The sequence below is a fragment of the Vicia villosa genome, linkage group LG1, assembly GCF_029867415.1.
Source record: "Vicia villosa cultivar HV-30 ecotype Madison, WI linkage group LG1, Vvil1.0, whole genome shotgun sequence".
NCBI classification, from domain to species: domain Eukaryota; kingdom Viridiplantae; phylum Streptophyta; class Magnoliopsida; order Fabales; family Fabaceae; genus Vicia; species Vicia villosa.
In genome coordinates this window covers 217,941,559-217,965,172 of record NC_081180.1, presented here as the reverse complement: position 1 = coordinate 217,965,172, position 23,614 = coordinate 217,941,559, and positions in this window count along the sequence as shown.

Below are 23,614 nucleotides of genomic sequence, written 5' to 3'. Positions count from 1 at the left end.
ATTAATACTAATTAAATGATTATTTTATAAATCATTTAAAAAACATACGTTTTTTTAGACATTTTATTGTGGATTTCTGAGCATGAAATTTCGATTTAATGGTAATATATATTTATATATTAAATTTGAAATAAAAAATTAAACTTTAAATACATAAGTACTCTCATCAAATTGAAAATAATTTTACAAGATTCAAGTTTTAAAATTAACATGTAACTATGTAGTAGCGTTCTCTCAAATAATTAGAATAATCGTATAGTAAAAAAAAGGTATTTATTCATAAGATTTATCGATTAATAAATTATATATTAATTAAATCTATTGATTAATAAATTATTGAATAATTGAAACTATTAATATAATCATATTTTTATATATACTCGTTGTATCCCAGATATTTAAATTAATAAAATAACATTGTAATTATTAGATACCAAGTATAATTTTTATCTTTATTTTAATTATATTACCATAATATTTACAAAAGGAAACAATAGATATAGTTATATATTAACGGTTGTAATTAATGTATATTTATTTGAAATATTTTTTTGCATAAAAAAATTATAGATATAAATGCTTTTCATTACTAAATAATTATATTAATTTTTTATGTAAAAATTATATATTCGTATTTAATTTTATTAAATAAATTATTTAATATATATTATAATTTCTTATGTCAAAATTGTTAACCATTTTAATAGGTATTAAATATTTTGTTTTTAAAAATATAATGTGATTTGAGTTTTAATAATTAGTACATAAGTTACAATTAGTATATAAGTTACAATTAAAAATGACAACAGAAACTGATTTAAGTCTTGTCCATTAATTCCATTGAATCGAAATTTAATGAATCAAATACAAATAAAAATCTATTGACATAATAAATATATACATTAAAGAATATAATTTTTTTTAATTTAAATTCTATAAATTGTTGTTTTTGTGTTTATTTTATTCAAATCGGTTTTCCCTGAACATTTTGTTCTATAACTAGCCTTCCTAAAAAAAATGAACCAACTTATTAGTTTTTGCATCATCATCTTGTGGGCATGTGGATACCTGAGTGTTTCTGGAATGGATAGTGAGTCTCCCTTGGAATATGATTCTTCCATCGTTAAAGAATTCGAAAATTGGCAGGTAAAGTATGGAATTAAATATGCAAATAATTCTGAGATGGTGAAACGCTTTGATATATTCAAAGAAAATTTTGAATTCGTTGAAAATTTTAATAAGGAAGGGAATGAAACTTACACGGTTGGCTTAGATCAATATTCTGATTTAACTGATGAAGAGTTTTACTCTTTATATGGTGAGTCTCCAAATGTATCAAATGACTTTTCTTCCTCCGAAGTTAGGTCAAATACAAATACAGTAATCTTCAACTTGACTGATGATATTCCAAAGAATTTAGATTGGAGAGTTCACGTAGCGGTCACCGATGTTAAAGATCAAAAATTATGTGGTAAATAAAACATAATTGAGATTTGATTTGATTTGTATTCTATATTTGATATATGTGTATTACTTTAAGGAAAAAAAAATATGCACCGACAGTGTAAAATAGTTTTACACTGTTAACCAATGACGATCATGAATCAGTATAAGTCAGACTAAAAATTTTAAAAAATTTGTATGACATGTCATAATGTTATATTCTAATTGGATGACAGTGTAAAACTTTTTTACACTGTCGGTGCATAACCATTAAACTCTTATTTTAATTAATGTTTGTGTTGCAGGAGCTTGTTGGGCTTTTTCAGCTGTGGCAGCTGTAGAAGGTATTTGGAAAATAAAAAAGGGCTATCTGCTCACATTATCAGAGCAACAACTAATTGACTGTGATTCAAGAAGTCACGGTTGTGACGGTGGTCATCCTGATCAAGGATTCCGCCATATAATAGAAAGTGATGGTCTTCTCGAAGAGGAGGATTATCCATATAGAGGAAAACACGATGAAGACGGCAGCTGTGATTTACGCGACACGAACGCGCCTGAAGTTGACATAAGTTCTATTACATATGTACAAAGACTTGATGAACGTCAATTATTACGGGCCGTGGCACAACAGCCAGTATCAGTTGATATCGCTAATGGCGGCAAACATTTTAGAAAATACAAGAATGGGATATATCGTGGACCATGTGCTCTCCATACTTCCCATTCGGTTACTATAGTTGGTTACGGTGAAGAACATGGAGTGAAATATTGGTTGTATAAGAATTCTTATGGTACAAACTGGGGTGATAAGGGCTACATGAAGATAATAAGAGAAAATGGTGAAGCTGCTGGTCATTGTGGCATTGCTATAAATCCTGTTTACCCAACTATATAATATGTGTTCGTGCTAAATATTGCTCGCCACTTCACATATTTTATAGTATAATTTTGTTTAGAATAAATTTTATAGTATAATTTTGTTTAGAATAAATTGAATAGTACAATTGGCTTAAATATTTAAAAACATATTTAAGAAATTACTAGTGTCTTAGGTCACGAGTTTGAATCTTATATTTTTTCACTTTGTATTTTAAATATTGTATTTTTCAGTTTTTTTTATTTTTACTCAAAAAATTAGGGGTGTACATGGGTTGGGTCAACCCACAAAACCCGGTCACACCCACCCTTAAAAATCCATAAAAGTGGCTTGGATCGGGTAATTGGGTGGATATGAATTTCAAAACTAAAAAACCCATTAAAAAATCTATTAATCCACTAATTAAATATTTATTATTACAATTTTAATAATTTTGATGAATACTAACTTAGATGTTGTAATTTTAGTCTCTTAATATTTACTATTATAGTGAACCATGACATTAACTAATTTTGAATGTTTCACTTTTTAGTTATTTTAATCTGATTAGAAACTTGGATGATTGCTGGAAACTTCTTGACCAAAACTGGTCCCCTCAAGCCAGGTCAGTTGTTCATGCTAGTTTAGCTAGCATTTTCTATCACATTTGGTCGACTAGAAACAAAGCAAGATTCGAGGACAAGGTTGTGCATTGGAAAACCTGTGTTGTGAAGGTTGCTGCCCAAGCTAAACTGGCTGGGAACAACACTTGCATGATTTCAAATTCGTCCATCTCCAATTTCTGCTTACTCAAGAAGTTTGATGTTATTCTGAATCCTAAAAAGACTACATCTCTCTTAGAAGTGCTTGGGTCTCCACCTCTCATTGGTTGGACGAAATGCAATATTGATGGAGTAGCTTCCGGTAACCCGAGATTGGCTGCTTGTGGTGGTTTGTTTAGAGATCATAATGTTAATCATGTCCTAAGTTTTTGTGACTTCCTAGGCTATGACACTCCTGAAAATGCGGAGTTCTTTGCAGCTATTTTGGCTATCGAGCAAGCTAAACGGCTGAACATCACTAAGCTTTGGCTTGAGACGGATTGCGTTTATGTTTTGAATATGTTCATGAATCGTTCTTTAGCGCCTTGGAAGTTTCGATCCCGTTGGCTCTTGTGTTGGGACTATACAATTCAAATTGAGTTTAAGATAACACATAATTTTCGCGAAGCCAATTTTTGTGCGGACTCCTTGGCTAACTTGGGTTTAGTTTGCAAGTCTTTTAATTTATTTAACTTTGTTCATGAAGAGATCATTAGAGATTACTTGCTAGACAAGTCGGGTACCCCTAGACTTAGGATTTGTCATTAAGGGGTCTTGGTTTAGTCCCCCTTGTATACTTTGTCTTCTCTTTTTGTTTAATGATATCTTCTTCTTTTGGTTTTAAAAAAAGTTATTTTAATGCTAATACAATTTTATTTCATGCAACTTTAATTTATTGTTAGTTATTTATGATAATTATTATTACTAGTGGATAGTATAATTTATGGTTAATAGTAGTTTACCCCCTGTAATATGAGCGTGTTTTGGTTTACCTCCGCCGTTGTCAAAGGCAGGTTTTGGCAACGGCTTTTTTGGAAAAACCGTTGCCTAAAGGTAGTGAGGGGGAAAAGCAAAATTCGCTAACATTACAGTGGTGAATTACCATTAACCATATAATTTATTATTATATAATGCTAAAGATAGTAAAAATAGATTATCTGATTTTTTTTTAAAAAGATACAAATTTTGAGTAACTTTTATGAAAAAAATATGATGACTCATCATTTATTCCTTTAATATTAATAAGAAAAAAAATATTTGGACAAAGGACAAATCCAATTCAAACCGGCCCATGTACATCCCAAAAATAAATAACCCAACAAAGCATAAAAAAATCTTGGTAAGTTTTTATTTTTACTTCGCCTACAAATTAATTTTATGATATTATTTTGATTGGATTCCTCTATTTTTAGATAAAGTAAAAATAAAAACTTATCATAATTTTTTTATGCTTTGTCGGGTTACTTTTTTAGGGATATACATGGGCCGGTTTGGATTCGGTTTGGCCAAACCCAATACCCAACCCATATTGAATACTCCGATTTGAATGAAGTAAATTAATCACACGTTATATCAATGGGCTGGTTTGGGCAAACCCACTAATTTTCGTGTTGGATTGAGTTGGATAGCGGGTTGTCCAAATAATTTTTTTTGCTTATTAACATTAAAAGACTAAATGATGAGTCATCATATTTTTTTCATAAAAGTTACTCAAAATTTGTATCTTCTTAAAAAAAAATTAGATAATCTATTTTTACTATCTTTAGTATTATATAATTATCATCATACTAAATTATCATATCATCATACTAAATTATAATCCTATAACTTCTTCTACCAAAATTTCCCGCCAAAACTCTATTTATTTATCCATTAGTAATTAATTAATTAATTAATTTTCTTTATTAATAAAGATTAATAATTAAATAAATTCATTCTTTTCAACCTCTTCCCCACACACTACGTCAAATTTGTCTTTTAGCAACGCATCTACGAAAGCGCTTTTATGAAAAGCGCTGCTATAGGTTGCGCTAAAAACAAAACTAAAAAACAAGGGGAAAAAAGCGCTGGTAAGGGGGGGTACGAGAGCGCTTTTTGAAAGCGCTGCTAAAGGGGGGGTTACGAGAGCGCTTTGTTAAAAGCGCTGCTAAAGGGGGGGTACGAGAGCGCTTTTTGAAAGCGCTGCTAAAGAGGGGTACGAGAGCGCTTTGTTAAAAGCGCTGGTAAAGGGGGGGTTACGAGAGCGCTTTTCTATAAAGCGCTGTCTAAGGCCTTTTAATTAAAATAAAAAAATAGAAACGAACCAGATTCAGTATTCTATTTTTACGAAACCAGTGCTTCTTCTCCCAACGAAACGAACTCAGAGCCCTACGCCAAACCGTTCTTCGTCGCCGTCTCCGTTTCCGTCTCCGTCTCTATTCGCTGCTCCGGTGGCCCTCCTTCGTCGCCGTCTCCGTCTCCATCTCTCTCCATTATCTCTATCTGAAGGTTAAGGTTAGGGTTATTACAAATTTCCAGTAAATTGAAAGCTGCAAAAGTGAGAAGAAAAATCACAGGTATGTTTCTGAACTTGGTTTCTCCTTCTTCTGAGATTCTTTTGTTGAGTATCTGTATTTGCTCCGTGTGAATTCGCCGTGTGTGGCTTGTTGAAGCAGTTTCTGTGCGTGAGTGATGGTGAGGATGAGTGTGAGTAGTGAGTGTATGTGTTTGTAGCTTTGATTGCTCGATTGATGCTTACCGGTAACGTTTCGGTAGTTTTTTTGAATTTGCTTAGAGTGTTCATGCTGAAATTTTAGTGTTCATGCTCAAATTATGGTACTTAAATTATCTCTATCCTCAAATTATTATGAGAAAACTAAAAAATAGAAAGAAAATTATTGAATAAAATGACATAAATTATCGAGTTTCAATTGTTTTAGAAAAAATTTGGGTTTATTTTCAAGAACATTCTTTTTCAAACAGTAACTTTTAACTGTAATTTTATAGGTAAAAATAAACTATTAGATAAGGTATTTTATCAATAAAGTAGATAGATTTTATTTTGCTAAAGAGCCAAAGTTAAAACAGATATATGACATCCTAGATTTGAATTTGAAACCTCAATGTATTATTTCTTTCTATTTTTTAGTTTTCTCATAAATTAACTGAGAGATGATTCTAATTGAATTTTGAGAAGTTAATCATTTTCAATTAAGCTGAAACATTATAGTTATTTTTACTAGTGTCGATTGAGTGGTCAAGTTGAGATATCATGCCGAAATATGACAATCGGATCGGATTTTAATAAACCGAGAGCATTCTGAATGGAATTTTTGCAAGTGTCACCAACATAGTGGGATGAAGTCAAAAAGAGTTTATCATACCATGTCGGATTAATATGATTAATTAAATAGTAGTTATTAGTTTTTGTGAACTTGAATTGTATTTGTGTTGTTTTCTTTATTGTAGGAGCCCTGCTTGTTTTCGCATATACGGGTTTACAACAAGTCTGTGCTCGAGTGGGAAATTGTAGTGGGTTTACGGTACAAGGTTAGTGGCTGATAGTTTGTTAAATTAATTACCACTGCCAGTTGATACAATTCTTCTCATATGTAGTTTATAGCTTAATAAAATTTAATTACTTACTAATTCACGTCTTTCCTTTGAATTAGTAGCGTTTCCCGGCCTAGTTCGACGTACAACGCTCATTCTCTGCGTTTTCTTGAGTTCGGTAAAATCCGAGGTAAATTTCTTTCTCAAATTACTTGTATCTACAACACAAAGTTCCACAAACATATACACTAATGAAGTTCAACACAACACAACACAACTAGTAATTTTTGACATATTTTTTTGTTTGTGCAAGACTTAAATTTATTACCTCAGCAACTTGAGTCTCTTTCATGTTAATGATTATATACATATTGAAAAACCTTGTCAATTTTCAAAGCCTCAAGATATGCAGCATCTTGTTATTCTCTCAGCCTACAATCTGCTCGAATCTTTTCGTCTCGCTTAAATAATATAATACAAGTTGTTTATAATTAGTTATTTCTGTGTATTATTTGAGTTAAAAAACCACATTTTCATATATTAACATTCTAGGTCTAGCACTTTTTTCTTTTCTTTTAAATTAATTTGTGCCTTAATTAGTTGTTTTTGTTTAGATTAATAAAGACATGGATGAATTCTTATAATTTATTACATTTAACTAAATCATGCATATTATGTTTTTGTTATGTAGTACTTTGATGACTTCTATGCTGCTTCTTACACGAAACTTAAGTTGGAAGAAATCAATGAGGAATTGTGCCAATTTTATATTCAGCGACTATTCATATAGGTATGAATACATTATTGTGTGAAACGTTTTATGAATACATTACTGTGTGACGGATTTTGATAATGACTTTGTGTTCGAGTTTTGGTGGATGTTGGTTCATTTTGCTTAATATTAATTGACGATGATGACGTTGTTATATGAATCAAGTGATGTTGATAGTTGGATTTGAGACTGGATTGATGACACATTACATTGGTGGATTGAGTTGCAAATCACATGAAATTGTTGCTAATAATATTGTTGATGTTTCTGAATGACAATTTGTTTTCTTGGAATATTTGAAGTATAGATGTTGTTCTGGGGTCTGTTTTGAAACTTTGCTGTGGTATAGAATTTTAGTGTTGTTTTCATATAGAGGAAATAATATTAGTGTAGAATTTTATATGAGGGGATTGGGTCGTTCTGTGTTGCTTGCTCATTATTGTGTGACGGATTTTGATAATGACTTTGTGTTGGAGCCTTTAATTGTGTTTGAGCAAAGTTAGTTTAATTGACCGTGTTGTTCTGTTCATACTTTGCAGGACCAGGACCGTGCGCTCGTCAGATTTTGAGAATTTCGGGCTTATATTCTAATTTAGTTATTGTTAGAGATGATTTAGTTATATGTATCTGTTGTAAACATGTGAATTGAACTATATTAATGGTGTATATATTTTATTTTGGATTATAATGGTATTATATTGGTATATAATGGTATATAATGTCCTACCTATGGTTGAAAATATTACAGGTTGAAAATATATTACAGGTCGAAAATAAATATAGGTTGAAAATATTACAGGTTGAAAATATATTACAGGTCGAAAATATTACAGGTTGAAAATAAATATAAATTACAGGTTGAACTGGGAGGCTTAAATTACAGGTTGCACTTTAAAATACTGCGTTTAGCAACGACAGCGCTTTAAAAAACGCTCTTAAAGGCCTACCTACGAAAGCGCTTTCTAATTAAAAGCGCTGCCTAAGATAAAAAAAAGCATAAAAGATAAAAAAAGTGCAACCTACGAAAGCGCTTTTTGGAAAAAGCGCTGCTATAGGGGATGCTAAGATAGCGCTTTTCTGGAATAGGGGATGCTACGAGAGCGTTTTTTTGGAAAAAGCGCTGCTATAGGGGATGCTACGAGAGCGCTTTTCTGGAAAAAGCGCTGCTATAGGGGATGCTACGAGAGCGATTTTCTGAAAAAGCGCTGTTATAAGGGGATGCTACGAGAGCGCTTTTGGCGTACCAAAAAGCGCTGTCTTTACCTATGGCAGTGATGGCTATGGCAGCGCTTTTAAGCGCTCTAAAAGCAAAAAAAAAACGCCGTAAAAGCTGCTGTTTGGCATAGTGACACAAGATAAATAGTTTCCCACAACATGATAGTCATAACCCCACGTTTCCAAATTAAATAAATGACTCAATTAAAAAATTACTAACTCAATAGTAACGAGAAACTAACTCAAAAGCCACTACTCCATTAACAAATAATAAAACTACCTCATACAATGTTTTAAAATGTTGTTTTATCACATTTTGCTACACCTAAACTCCCTTGTGTTCTCATGTTATTTAAGAACTTTTACTTTCTATTTCATGCTATTTCTATTTTTTCACTCTGTAGCAACCTGCCCTAAAAATTAAAGGTTTTTTAGAGTCGCCACCTATTCTACCAAGGAGAATAGGAAACCTTACGCAGTTAAGAGATCTGGGTAACTTATTATAATCAGGTCGAGGGAAGGTGTTAGGCACCCTTAACCCTTTCCTATGGCTTTGAATCTAAGGTCAAATTTTATGGCTAAAATATTCAGGTTTAATAGCTAAGGAAATGTGTAACACCCATAATTTCAGTTTATTAATTTAATTTGGATTTAAATTAAATAATTGGAATTTTAGAATTTAAATTGGATTTAATTGAAAAATGATGGAGTAAGAGCTATTGGGCTTATGGTGTGGTGATAGTAAAAGAGGGGTGCTAATTAGTTAGGCCTTTTACTAAGTTGTGGTTAATTTATTTTATTTTATTTTTCATAAAATAAGAAAAAGGAACCATTTGGGGAGAAAGGAAGAACACGTGAAAAGAGCAAGAGAAGAGAAAGAGGCAAGAACGTGAAACCGGAAGGAGAGCATTCAAGAAATTCATCGAGGTAAGGGGGGACTCTTCCTTTTAGTATCTCTTATGTGGTCTTAGGTGATAGGTAGATTGATGTATGGTTTGGTTCAATTAGATATTGGGATTGTTAGGTTAGGGTGTTAAAATTGGATTGAATTGATGATAAATGTGTGAACTATTTGGTTAATAATGAGTTTGGATGATGTTTTATGGTGTATAATTGAATGTATGATGATTATATGCCTGTATGTGATGTCTGGAATCGTTTTTGGGTGAAAAGGATGTGAAATCGCAGGGTCTGTCGCAGACTTGGGGTTTGCTGAAATCGCAGGTCCGCTGAGCGGAGGGGGGTCCGCTGAGTGGAGGTCCCAACGTAGTTCGCTCCTGTTTGACGTTGCTTGAGGTCCGCTGAGCGGGGGTCTGAAGGATTTCGCTTCTGCCTTGCTCCGCTGAGCGAACCTTGCTGTGTGTGAATTTTTCCAAACTTCAAAATAACGTATCTTTCGATCCATGAATCATTTCTTAGTGCCGTTTTGGGCGTTGTGCAAGTAATTGAATGTTTTATATGATGAATGATGAATATTGGTATTATCCGACTTTATTTCTTTAAAAAAAACTCGATTTAATTACTTGATGAGAATTGGATATTGTGTGCATATGAGATAGGTATGACAATGTGTTTGATGTGATGATGAATTGGTTGTGACTTATTATTATGATTGTGAGGGATGCATGACTATTTGAATGATGTTGAAAACATGTACATACTTAATCGGTGATGTGGTGTTGAGATGATTTGTTCATCGTGATTCGGTGTGTTTTAAGTATGTTATATGTGTTTCATTCATTCATATGCATTGATGTTGGATCCCGGTGATGTTTGGATCGTTGGTGGACATATTTCCCATTGTGTGGAAATTGTGTCGGTGGGCCGTATCTCGATGAGGCGTAGATCGGTTAGGTGGATTGATTCCACGGTTTATTGGTACCACATGCATAGTGTCAGTTGTGTCATATGCATTTTGTTATAATATGATTGTATGGATTTCTGTAGTGTGTGTTGTAATCTATTATTGTGTGAATTAATAATGGATGTGAATCTGAATATGTATAATTGGGTGAACGGTATATTATGATGCTTGTTGCTTATGAATTGCATAATATTTACTAATTGAGAATGAGACTCACCCTTACATGTTGTCATTTTCAGATTGAGGAGTAGCGGCATTAGTGCTTGGTGAGGATGACTCATAGAGTTTATCCGTTTATGTTGGGTCGTGTCGGTCATGCTCTGATCTGTAACACTGGGGAACGATAGTTATAGAGTTTTATGAAATTAATCTACTTTATTGGTGTTGGATTATGATTCCATTGGATGTATTTGATAATGTTTCTTATTTCGCTGTGATAAACATAATTACGATTTGGTGAACCGTTTCCTAATGAAGCATGACTTGACCATGATTGGTTTATTTATTTTATATAATTGTGGCACCCTTGTGTTTATGTTTTACTCTGATATAATTGTTTAAAAATTGCCGCGGGGTTTAGAAGGGTGTTACAATAGTGGTATCAAAGCATAGTCGGTCGTTTGAGTCAGAGTCTTAGTGTCAGTTAATCCCTCGTATGCGAATAGTGTAAGGTTGACACTATCGATACATCTTGTTCTAATGAATATTGTTTTATATTTAGCAGAATAATGGCTGGAAGAGGAGGAAGAAACGACGATGCAATTGCTGAGGCTTTGGGCATGATTGCTGGTGTACTGGGAGGGAATGTCAATGGAGCTGGTATTGGTGCTGACAGGCAGCTGAACAGTTTCCAGCGGAACAATCCTCCGTTGTTCAAGGGCACACATGATCCTGAAGGTGCTCAGAAATGGCTTAAGGAGATCGAGAGGATTTTCAGAGTCATCGATTGTGCTGAGAACCTGAAAGTGAGGTATGGTACTCATATGTTGTCCGAAGAAGTTGATGAGTGGTGGATGGCTACCAGGGCTGAATTGGATGCTGATGGTGTAGCGGTTTCCTGGGCTGTGTTCAAGAGAGAGTTTCTGAGGAGGTATTTTCCTGAAGACGTTCGAGGCAGGAAAGAGATTGAATTTTTGGAGCTGACTCATGGTAATATGACGGTACCAGAGTATGCTTCGAAATTTGTCGAGTTGGCGAAGTACTACGTTCACTACAACAATGACGAGGCTAGTGAATTCTCAAAGTGCATCGAGTTTGAGAATGGTCTTCGTGATGAGATCCAGCAAGGGATCAGGTACCAGAGAATTCGACGATTTGTCGATTTGGTGGACTGTAGTAGGATCTTCGAAGAGGATAACCTTAAGCTGAAGTCATCTCACTCTCGCGAGTTGGTTGACAAGAAAGGTAAGAAGCCTATGGATAGAGGTAAGCCATATGGTAGAGGAAATCCTAGAGCTGGGGATTGGAAGAGGCCTAGTGGGGGAGATTCTGGTGCTCCCGTTAGGTGCTACAACTGTGGTGAGACTGGGCATAGAAGGAATGAGTGCAAGAGTGGAGAGAAGAAATGCTTCAAGTGTGGTCAGGCGGGTCATATTGCTTCAGATTGTAGGATGAAGATTGTGACTTGCTACAATTGCGGCGAAGAGGGTCACATCAGTCCGCACTGCACTAAACCGAAGAAGGATCAGGTTGGTGGAAAAGTCTTTGCCTTGTCTGGGTCAGAGACTACTCCAGAAGATCGTCTAATTAAAGGTACGTGTTTTATCCATGAAACACCTTTAGTTGCTATTATAGATACTGGAGCGACTCATTCGTTCATTTCAATGGATTGTGCTAAACGATTGGGATTAGAAATATCTGTTATTCATGGGAGTATGGTTATTGACACTCCTGCGTCGGGTGCAGTAACTACTTCTTTTGCTTGTTTGAACTGTCCTGTTGACATATTTGGTAGGAAGTTTGGAATGGATTTAGTATGCCTTCCTCTTGAAGGACTTGACGTCATTTTAGGGATGAACTGGTTGCAATTTAATCGAGTTCATATCAATTGTTTTACGAAGACGGTTATCTTTCCTGAAGAGGTTAGTGTTGAGGATTTGACTATGTCAGTCAAACAGATGAATTTGGCTATCAATGATGGAGCGGTGGTATTTATGTTGTGCTCCTCGATGGAAGTGAAAGGGAGTGATAACACTGGTGAGCTACGGGTAGTGAATGAGTATCCGGAAGTGTTTCCAGAAGATGTTAGTGAGTTGCCACCTGAAAGAGAAGTGGAGTTCGCTATAGAATTGATTCCTGGAACTAGTCCTGTGTCGATGGCACCGTATCGCATGTCAGCATCAGAATTGGCTGAACTGAAGAAACAGTTAGAGGAATTGTTGGAGAAGAAGTTTATTCGTCCTAGTGTGTCACCGTGGGGTGCGCCGGTACTGTTGGTTAAGAAGAAAGAAGGTTCAATGAGGCTATGTGTTGATTATAGACAATTGAACAAAGTGACAATCAAGAATCGATACCCTTTGCCGAGGATTGACGACTTGATGGACCAGTTGGTTGGAGCTTGTGTGTTTAGCAAGATTGATCTGAGGTCTGGATATCACCAAATTCGTGTGAAGGCAGAAGATGTTCAGAAGACGGCATTCCGAACGAGGTATGGACACTATGAATATTCTGTTATGCCATTTGGTGTTACTAATGCACCTGGTGTTTTCATGGAGTATATGAACGGGATATTTCACCCGTATCTTGATAAGTTTGTGGTAGTGTTCATTGACGACATTCTGATTTACTCGAAGAGTGATGAAGAACATGCAGATCATTTAAGAGTGGTGTTGGAGTTATTGAAGGAGAAGAAATTGTATGCGAAATTGTCTAAATGTGAATTCTGGTTGAAGGAAGTAAGTTTTCTTGGCCATGTAATTACGAATGACGGTATCGCAGTGGATCCTATGAAGGTAGAAGCAGTATCTCAGTGGGAGACGCCGAAGAATGCTTCAGAGATTCGTAGTTTTCTTGGTCTGGCAGGTTACTATAGAAAGTTCATTGAGGGATTTTCGAAGTTGGCATTACCAATGACTAAGTTAACAAGAAAAGGACAAGTTTTTGTATGGGATTCAGAATGTGAAAAAGGTTTTCAAGAGTTGAAGAAGAGGTTGACAAGTGCTCCGATCTTAATTTTGCCTAATCCAGCGAAGTCTTTTAATGTGTACTGTGATGCTTCACTGATGGGTTTAGGTGGTGTTTTGATGCAAGATAAGCAGGTAGTGGCCTATGCTTCAAGACAGTTGAAAATTCATGAAAGGAATTATCCAACTCATGATTTGGAATTGGCGGCTGTGGTGTTTGTGTTGAAGTTGTGGAGACATTATCTCTATGGTTCTCGATTTGAGGTATTCAGCGATCATAAGAGTCTGAAGTATCTCTTCGATCAGAAAGAGCTCAATATGAGACAGAGAAGATGCTTAGAATTTTTGAAGGACTATGATTTCGGTTTGAATTACCATCCTGGTAAAGCAAATGTTGTTGCTGATGCATTGAGCAGGAAGTCATTGCATATGTCTATGCTAATGGTGCGAGAATTGGATTTAATTGAACAATTCCGAGATTTGAGTTTGGTATGCGAAAGTACTTCTAATAGCGTTAAGTTGGGAATGTTAAAGTTAACTAATAGTATCCTTGGAGAAATTAGAAACGGACAGAAATCTGATGTTGGATTGGTAGATAAGTTGACATTGATTAACCAATGTCGAGGAGGTGAATTTCGAATTGACGAGAATGGTGTCATAAGGTTTGGAGACCGAGTGTGTGTACCCGATGTTGTTGAGATCAGAAAGAGTATTCTGGAAGAAGGACACCAGAGTGGATTGAGCATTCATCCTGGTGCTACCAAGATGTATCATGATTTGAAGAAGTTATTTTGGTGGCCTGGAATGAAGAAGGAAATTGCTGAGTTTGTTTATGCTTGCTTAATTTGTCAGAAGTCGAAAATTGAGCATCAGAAACCGTCTGGATTGATGGAACCGTTGTTTGTTCCGGATTGGAAGTGGGATGGAATTTCTATGGACTTTGTATCTGGTTTACCTAGAACGAGCAGGAATTGTGATTCTATCTGGGTTATTGTAGACCGGTTGACGAAATCTGCTCACTTTATTCCAATAAGAATGGATTATCCGATGGAGAAGTTGGCTCAGTTGTATGTTGAGAAGATAATGAGTTTGCATGGTGTTCCAGCTAGTATTGTGTCGGATAGAGATCCGAGATATACTTCTAAGTTCTGGACAGGATTGCAGGAAGCCTTAAGTACTAAGTTGAGGTTGAGTTCTGCTTATCACCCGCAGACAGATGGTCAGACGGAGAGAACGATTCAATCGTTAGAGGATTTGCTACGAGCTTGTGTATTAGAAAAAGGTGGTGCTTGGGATAGTTATTTACCTTTGGTTGAGTTTACCTACAATAATAGTTATCATTCGAGTATTGGTATGGCTCCGTTTGAAGCATTGTATAGTAGGAGATGTAGAACACCTTTGTGTTGGTGCGAATTTGGAGAAAATACGGTGGTTGGACCGGAGATTGTGCAACAAACTACAGAAAAGATCAAGATGATTCGGGAAAAGATGAGAGCTTCTCAGAGTCGTCAGAAGAGTTACCATGACAAAAGAAGGAAGGATATTGAATTTAAGGAAGGAGATCATGTATTCATGCGAGTTACTCCGATGACTGGTATTGGGAGAGCCTTGAAGTCGAAGAAGTTAACTCCGCGTTTCATTGGTCCATTTCAGATTACTAAGAAGATTGGGAAGGTTGCTTATCAGGTTGCTTTACCGCCTGCACTCGCTAATTTGCATGATGTGTTCCATGTATCTCAGTTGAGGAAATACATTGCGGATCCGTCTCATGAGATTCAGGTAGATGATATACAGGTGCGAGATAATCTGACTGTAGAGACGTTACCTATGAGGATTGAAGATCGTAAAGTGAAGCAGTTGCGAGGTAAAGATATAGCAACGGTGAAAGTGGTTTGGGGAGGACCAGCCGGTGGAAATGTTACATGGGAGTTAGAGAGCCAGATGAAGGACTCTTACCCGGAACTTTTCGTCTAAGGTATGTTTTCGAGGACGAAAACTCTTTTAGTGGGGGAGAGTTGTAACACCCATAATTTCAGTTTATTAATTTAATTTGGATTTAAATTAAATAATTGGAATTTTAGAATTTAAATTGGATTTAATTGAAAAATTATGGAGTAAGAGCTATTGGGCTTATGGTGTGGTGATAGTAAAAGAGGGGTGCTAATTAGTTAGGCCTTTTACTAAGTTGTGGTTAATTTATTTTATTTTCTTTTTCATAAAATAAGAAAAAGGAACCATTTGGGGAGAAAGGAAGAACACGTGAAAAGAGCAAGAGAAGAGAAAGAGGCAAGAACGTGAAACTGGAAGGAGAGCATTCAAGAAATTCATCGAGGTAAGGGGGGACTCTTCCTTTTAGTATCTCTTATGTGGTCTTAGGTGATAGGTAGATTCATGTATGGTTTGGTTCAATTAGATATTGGGATTGTTAGGTTAGGGTGTTAAAATTGGATTGAATTGATGATAACTGTGTGAACTATTTGGTTAATAATGAGTTTGGATGATGTTTTATGGTGTATAATTGAATGTATGATGATTATATGCCTGTATGTGATGTCTGGAATCGTTTTTGGGTGAAAAGGATGTGAAATCGCAGGGTCTGTCGCAGACTTGGGGTTTGCTGAAATCGCAGGTCCGCTGAGCGGAGGGGGGTCCGTTGAGCGGAGGTCCCAACGTAGTTCGCTCCTGTTTGACGTCGCTTGAGGTCTGCTGAGCGGGGGTCTAAAGGATTTCGCTTCTGCCTTGCTCCGCTGAGCGAACCTTGCTGTGTGTGAATTTTTCCAAACTTCAAAATATTGTATCTTTCGATCCATGAATCATTTCTTAATGCCGTTTTGGGCGTTGTGCAAGTAATTGAATGTTTTATATGATGAATGATGAATATTGGTATTATCCGACTTTATTTCTTTAAAAAAAAAACTCGATTTAATTACTTGATGAGAATTGGACATTGTGTGCATATGAGATAGGTATGACAATGTGTTTGATGTGATGATGAATTGGTTGTGACTTGTTATTATGATTGTGAGGGATGCATGACTATTTGAATGATGTTGAAAACATGTACGTACTTAATCGGTGATGTGGTGTTGAGATGAGTTGTTCATGGTGATTCGGTGTGTTTTAAGTATGTTATATGTGTTTCATTCATTCATATGCATTGATGTTGGATCCCGGTGATGTTTGGATCGTTGGTGGACATATTTCCCATTGTGTGGAAATTGTGTCGGTGGGCCGTATCTCGATGAGGCGTAGATCGGTTAGGTGGATTGATTCCACGGTTTATTGGTACCACATGCATAGTGTCAGTTGTGTCATATGCATTTTGTTATAATATGATTGTATGGATTTCTGTAGTGTGTGTTGTAATCTATTATTGTGTGAATTAATAATGGATGTGAATCTGAATATGTATAATTGGGTGAACGGTATATTATGATGCTTGTTGCTTATGAATTGCATAATATTTACTAATTGAGAATGAGACTCACCCTTACATGTTGTCATTTTCAGATTGAGGAGTAGCGGCATTAGTGCTTGGTGAGGATGACTCATAGAGTTTATCCGTTTATGTTGGGTCGTGTCGGTCATGCTCTGATCTGTAACACTGGGGAACGATAGTTATAGAGTTTTATGAAATTAATCTACTTTATTGGTGTTGGATTATGATTCCATTGGATGTATTTGATAATGTTTCTTATTCCGCTGTGATAAACATAATTACGATTTGGTGAACCGTTTCCTAATGAAGCATGACTTGACCATGATTGGTTTATTTATTTTATATAATTGTGGCACCCTTGTGTTTATGTTTTACTCTGATATAATTGTTTAAAAATTGCCGCGGGGTTTAGAAGGGTGTTACAATAGTGGTATCAGAGCATAGTCGGTCGTTTGAGTCAGAGTCTTAGTGTCAGTTAATCCCTCGTATGCGAATAGTGTAAGGTTGACACTATCGATACATCTTGTTCTAATGACTATTGTTTTATATTTAGCAGAATAATGGCTGGAAGAGGAGGAAGAAACGACGATGCAATTGCTGAGGCTTTGGGCATGATTGTTGGTGTACTGGGAGGGAATGTCAATGGAGCTGGTATTGGTGCTGAAAGGCAGCTGAACAGTTTCCAGCGGAACAATCCTCCGTTGTTCAAGGGCACACATGATCCTGAAGGTGCTCAGAAATGGCTTAAGGAGATCGAGAGGATTTTCAGAGTCATCGATTGTGCTGAGAACCTGAAAGTGAGGTATGGTACTCATATGTTGTCCGAAGAAGCTGATGACTGGTGGATGGCTACCAGGGCTGAATTGGATGCTGATGGTGTAGCTGTTTCCTGGGCTGTGTTCAAGAGAGAGTTTCTGAGGAGGTATTTTCCTGAAGACGTTCGAGGCAGGAAAGAGATTGAATTTTTGGAGTTGACTCAGGGTAATATGACGGTACCAGAGTATGCTTCGAAATTTGTCGAGTTGGCGAAGTACTACGTTCACTACAACAATGACGAGGCTAGTGAATTCTCAAAGTGCATCAAGTTTGAGAATGGTCTTCGTGATGAGATCAAGCAAGGGATCAGGTACCAGAGAATTCGGTGATTTGTCGATTTGGTGGACTGTAGTAGGATCTTCGAAAAGGATAACCTTAAGCTGAAGTCATCTCACTCTCGCGAGTTGGTTAACAAGAAAGGTAAGAAGCCTATGGATAGAGGTAAGCCATATGGTAGAGGAAATCCTAGAGCTGGGGATTGGAAGAGGCCTAGTGGGGGAGATTCTGGTGCTCCCGTTAGGTGCTACAACTGTGGTGAGACTGGGCATAGAAGGAATGAGTGCAAGAGTGGAGAGAAGAAATGCTTCAAGTGTGGTCAGGCGGGTCATATTGCTTCAGATTGTAGGATGAAGATTGTGACTTGCTACAATTGCGGCGAAGAGGGTCACATCAGTCCGCACTGCACTAAACCAAAGAAGGATCAGGTTGGTGGAAAAGTCTTTGCCTTGTCTGGGTCAGAGACTACTCCAGAAGATCGTCTAATTAAAGGTACGTGTTTTATCCATGACACACCTTTAGTTGCTATTATAGATACTGGAGCGACTCATTTGTTCATTTCAATGGATTGTGCTAAACGATTGGGATTAGAAATATCTGTTATTCATGGGAGTATGGTTATTGACACTCCTGCGTCGGGTGCAGTAAGTACTTCTTTTGCTTGTTTGAATTGTCCTGTTGACATATTTGGGAGGAAGTTTGGAATGGATTTAGTATGCCTTCCTCTTGAAGGACTTGACGTCATTTTAGGGATGAACTGGTTGCATTTTAATCGAGTTCATATCAATTGTTTTACGAAGACGGTTATCTTTCCTGAAGAGGTTAGTGTTGATGATTTGACTATGTCAGTCAAACAGATGAATTTGGCTATCAATGATGGAGCGGTGGTATTTATGTTGTGCTCCTCGATGGAAGTGAAAGGGAGCGATAACACTGGTGAGCTACGGGTAGTGAATGAGTATCCGGAAGTGTTTCCAGAAGATGTTAGTGAGTTGCCACCTGAAAGAGAAGTGGAGTTCGCTATAGAATTGATTCCTAGAACTAGTCCTGTGTCGATGGCACCGTATCGCATGTCACCATCAGAATTGGCTGAACTGAAGAAACAGTTAGAGGAATTGTTGGAGAAGAAGTTTATTCGTCCTAGTGTGTCACCGTGGGGTGCGTCGGTACTGTTGGTTAAGAAGAAAGAAGGTTCAATGAGGCTATGTGTTGATTATAGGGGAAAGAATGAGATTTATGGGGAAGGGGACTCGCCTTGTTACCAAGTGCCTACGTATCTCCTTAGGGAGAATCAGAGTCAACGTAGTTCGGGCACAGGGTTGTACGCCTTTGAATTTGATATGATATGGTTTGAAGGCTTTTTGAATGGCCTATCGTAGTTTTGAAATGTTGTGGTTTGCAAGGCATTTTGAATTGCCTGATCGAAGGGATGAAAATCCGTAGTTTGATTTGAAGTTTTTTAGATTTGGGCGTATAACCTTAATTTGATATGTCACCGTTAGATGTGATGATCAATTGATTTGACCATTATAGTTAACAGATTAAGTAATGTATTGCTGGGTACTCTGACCGATAGATTCGATCGTCACGAGCAGCAAATAAAATGTATTTTAAATTTGTAATTAAATTATGGGTCTTATCATTGCCTCTCATAACCAATAAATTTGATTATTACACGACAACAAATTCAATTATTTAGTTTTATTACTTTATCTCTCGTCATTACGACTAATAGATTTAGTCGGGTCGAGGAGAGAATTAAACCAGAATTATTAATAAATAAATTAATTCAATTAAGATTATTTCTCGTCAATGCGACTAATAGGTATAGTCGGATCGAGGAGAAAATCATATTGAGGATTAGTGTTTTTGCCAAATGGGCAGTGGGATTGGGCAAACCCTAATACTTACCATCTTTATAGGGTTCTTTGTGATTTTTAATAATTACTATTGATTAACTAAATTAAATCGATATAATCGAAATAATCGGGAAATCTAATTCTAAACCCTAGTCATTAACCTAAACCCTAATTATATTCTAATCTTAATTAAAATAAATTAATTAAATTAAACAATAACTAATATTTAATCTAAATAATAAACAATAAAAAAAATATAGAAAACCTGGGTAGTAATTCTGCGTGCTAGCCTTTGAATATCCATGATACACCTTTAGTCTGGTGGACGTTGGATCTAGCCTGGCACTGATCCAGCGGATGATAAGTAAGGGCACACAGTAAGAGCGCAGGGGTTGGCCACTTGGGAACCTGCAAGCAAGAATTGTTAAAAATAAATGTCTCCCTTGGGTATTGAACTCAGGTTCTCTATGATTCACATAATCTCCCTTGCCAGTCGCGCTGCTTCATTGATTTGTTAGTATGATGATTATCTCAAAATATATAATAAATGCACATGTAAATGTAATTCCATAAAACAATGGTCCACACATGGACCCCACCCTATCTGCTTGCACCAATAAACGATGGAGAGATGGAGTCTTTGAATTTTGACCATCCAACCAATCTCTGCCACCCCTGGAGAGAGTACGAGTATTGGTTGACTGGCCAATGAGGGAATGCCAACGGGTCACGCATGCATCCAAAGCCCTAGGACCGCCGCCAGAACAGTAGCGGCCGGTCATCTTCTACGGTGAATTCAAGAACTGCCATCTGCAAAAATGGGTCAAACTGAAAAACAAAAGACTGCTTCTGACTCGAAATTTCCTCCTGGATCCGAATATGCCCTTAGTTTCGCCTGAAAACGAATGAAGCTATGGTTTTGAAGAACTATATCTCGGAAGCCCTAGCTATGGCGTTTCACTGTTCCTACGTCAAAACTCAATGACGATGGTTCAAATGCGTTCTGAATAATCATATGAACTTGAATGCATAGTTATAATTCACAACAAACACCTTAATTATCGAAAACGATTTTAAAAAAGGACAAGCAAACCGTGTGAACAAATGAAGATCTTCTGGCGCGTGTTAGACTTGCTTATCGACCTGGGATTGATCCTTAACACCTCAGGAACAAGAATAGACACTCAAACGTGTTTGGGGATGGCTGCCGATCAGAATTCGAGGGTGCAAGTTCTTTGGAAACTTTTGAATGTTCAACCCTAGTCCTCCCACCTCTCTTTCGTCCTCCCCCTCTTTCTGAACCTTTTTAGAATATATATGAGTGTATTAGGGTTATCATTGGGCTTGGCCCTTAGGTTTTTGGAGAGAGTGCAATTTGATTGAAAAATAAGCTTAATTCTTTCTAAATTTGGTAACTTTCCTTCATGGACCATGCAAATGATACTTTTGCTATTTGATGATATCATATAGGCCCTTATAGGATTAGTAACCAAGCCATGCAAATTAATCCATTTAGATTGATATTTTTCTTAATTTATTTAGTATTTAAATGAATAAAAACTCATATAAATAAAAAATAAAATCATGAAAGGGTGGGGGTGGGGGTGGATATATAGGCCCTTATATATGTCATTGATGTGTTTGAAATAAATATTCTAGGCCTATTAGTTCAAAAACCAAGTTTTGGGCAATTAGGGTTTCATGCGTATCTTGAAAATTGCTCAACTTCAACCATGCGTATCTCACTCAATTTTAACCATATGGAGGTGTTCTTGATCAATTTAGAAAGCTTAGAGTGTCTTCTAAATGATCCTTTTTGTTTCATCTCAATTGAGTCTTCCATGTTCATGTATGCTTCATTTGAAAAAGATGACTTCTAATTGACTTTCAAAAGGACCTGTAATGTTTTTGTCCATATCTCCCAAATGGTGCATTTCTTGATTTTGGGTCCAACATCAAAGTTGTAGAGAATGAAATTTCCTTGAGAATAGGCTTTGGTTGGACAATTTCTGACAAACTATGTGAGAGTTATGACCGGTCAAAGTTGAGTTGACTTTTTAGTTTAAAAAACCCTGATTTGAACCTTTGATTAGGAGTGACTTGAGTTTAACCATTGAGCCTTGAACCCTTGAAGATGAAATAAGACGGGCGAATTTTGGGGTATGACACACTCTACATCTATTTTCTTTTTTTTTCACTTTTAGAAGTTTGTTTTTTCCTTCATCCTTCTTATAATTTTTCTTTTCTTTCACAATCTTTACAATCTTATATCATACTAAATTATACTCTTATAAAGTTGTTTTTCGATATTTACCTTCTTTATTTTTTTAATTTATTATTATTTGCTAATTTTTTGTTATTTTGATTTTTGCAGGTTTAAACTTTGAATCATCAAAAAATGTATTTTGTTGACAAACAAATTGTTAAAAAGGATGTGTGAAGAGCTTTCAATATGGGCTACCCGGTCCTAAACGGGCCGGCCTTAGCGGGCCTTGAGCTTTTCAGGGCTGGGCCAAAAAGGCCTGTTATAATATGGACTCGAGATTTACTACCCGAGCCCGGCCCTAGATGGGCTTCGGACTACCCGGCCCTAAATGAGCTTTTTTATTTAAAAAAATTAAAATAAAAACTCCATAATATTTATTATAAATAAAATTAAAAGTTATATTATTTTAAACATAATACATTTTTAAGTACTATATTATCTCTTATAAATACTATAATGTGTTTCTAAATACAATGTATGTCTAAATTGTATAAAATAATACTTGAATATTTATTATAAGAGACAAAATAATATAATATGATGAAAAAATGTTGATTATATTAATGCATAATATTTAAAAGAGAAAGATTGAATAAACTAGAGATAAAATTTAATGAAGTGAGAAAATCAATATGCTAATTTGGAGTAAGACAATATAAATATTAATATATTTTTTTTAATTTTATAATTATGCGGGCCTGATGGGCTACCCACGGTCCATATGGGCTAGTCCTAATGGGTAGCGGGATTTTCAGGGCTGGGCTAAAAAGGCCCTGAAAAATATGGGCTCTAATTTTAAAGCCCAAGCCCTATGATTTTTCAGACCTGGCGGGCCGGTCCATATGGACTAGCCCATTTTGACAGCTCTAGATGTGTCGTAATAGATGTTTGGTTAAAAGATTAATTAAATTATTTATTATTATATGTGATGATTTCTTAACTTTATTTTTTCATTATGTTTATTATTCATACATCTACTCGATTCTTATTTTCTTTGTTTTTTAATTTATTGTTGTCTGTTAATTTTTTGTTAAATCGATTTTTGTAGGTTTAAACTTTGAATCATCACAAAATATATTTTTTTGACAAACAAATTGTTGAAAAGGATGTGTTATAATAGAGGTTTGGTTAAAAGATTAATTAAATATTTCTTAACTTTATTTTTTCATTATGTTTATTATTCATATTTTTCTTCGTATAATGTTTGTTTTTTTATTCTTAGTTTCTTCATTTCTTAATTTTTTATTGTTTACTATTTTTTTTTGTCATGTTTTATTTTTAAATTTAATTTCTAAAGACATTTTATTTTTAATTTAATTATTAGTTAATTAATAAAATTATTTGGAGAGGTGTAGGGGTAATAATTTTAAGGAATTAATAATTTAAAGTATGATGATGTTAAATAGTAAAAAATTTATATTTTCTAAAATTTTCTCTTATTTAATATTTTAAATTTAATTTGTGAAGTTATTAAATCAGTTTTATATTAATTAGTTTTTATTTTTATTTTTATACCAACCACCTCTACCATTATTTTTTTTATTAATAAC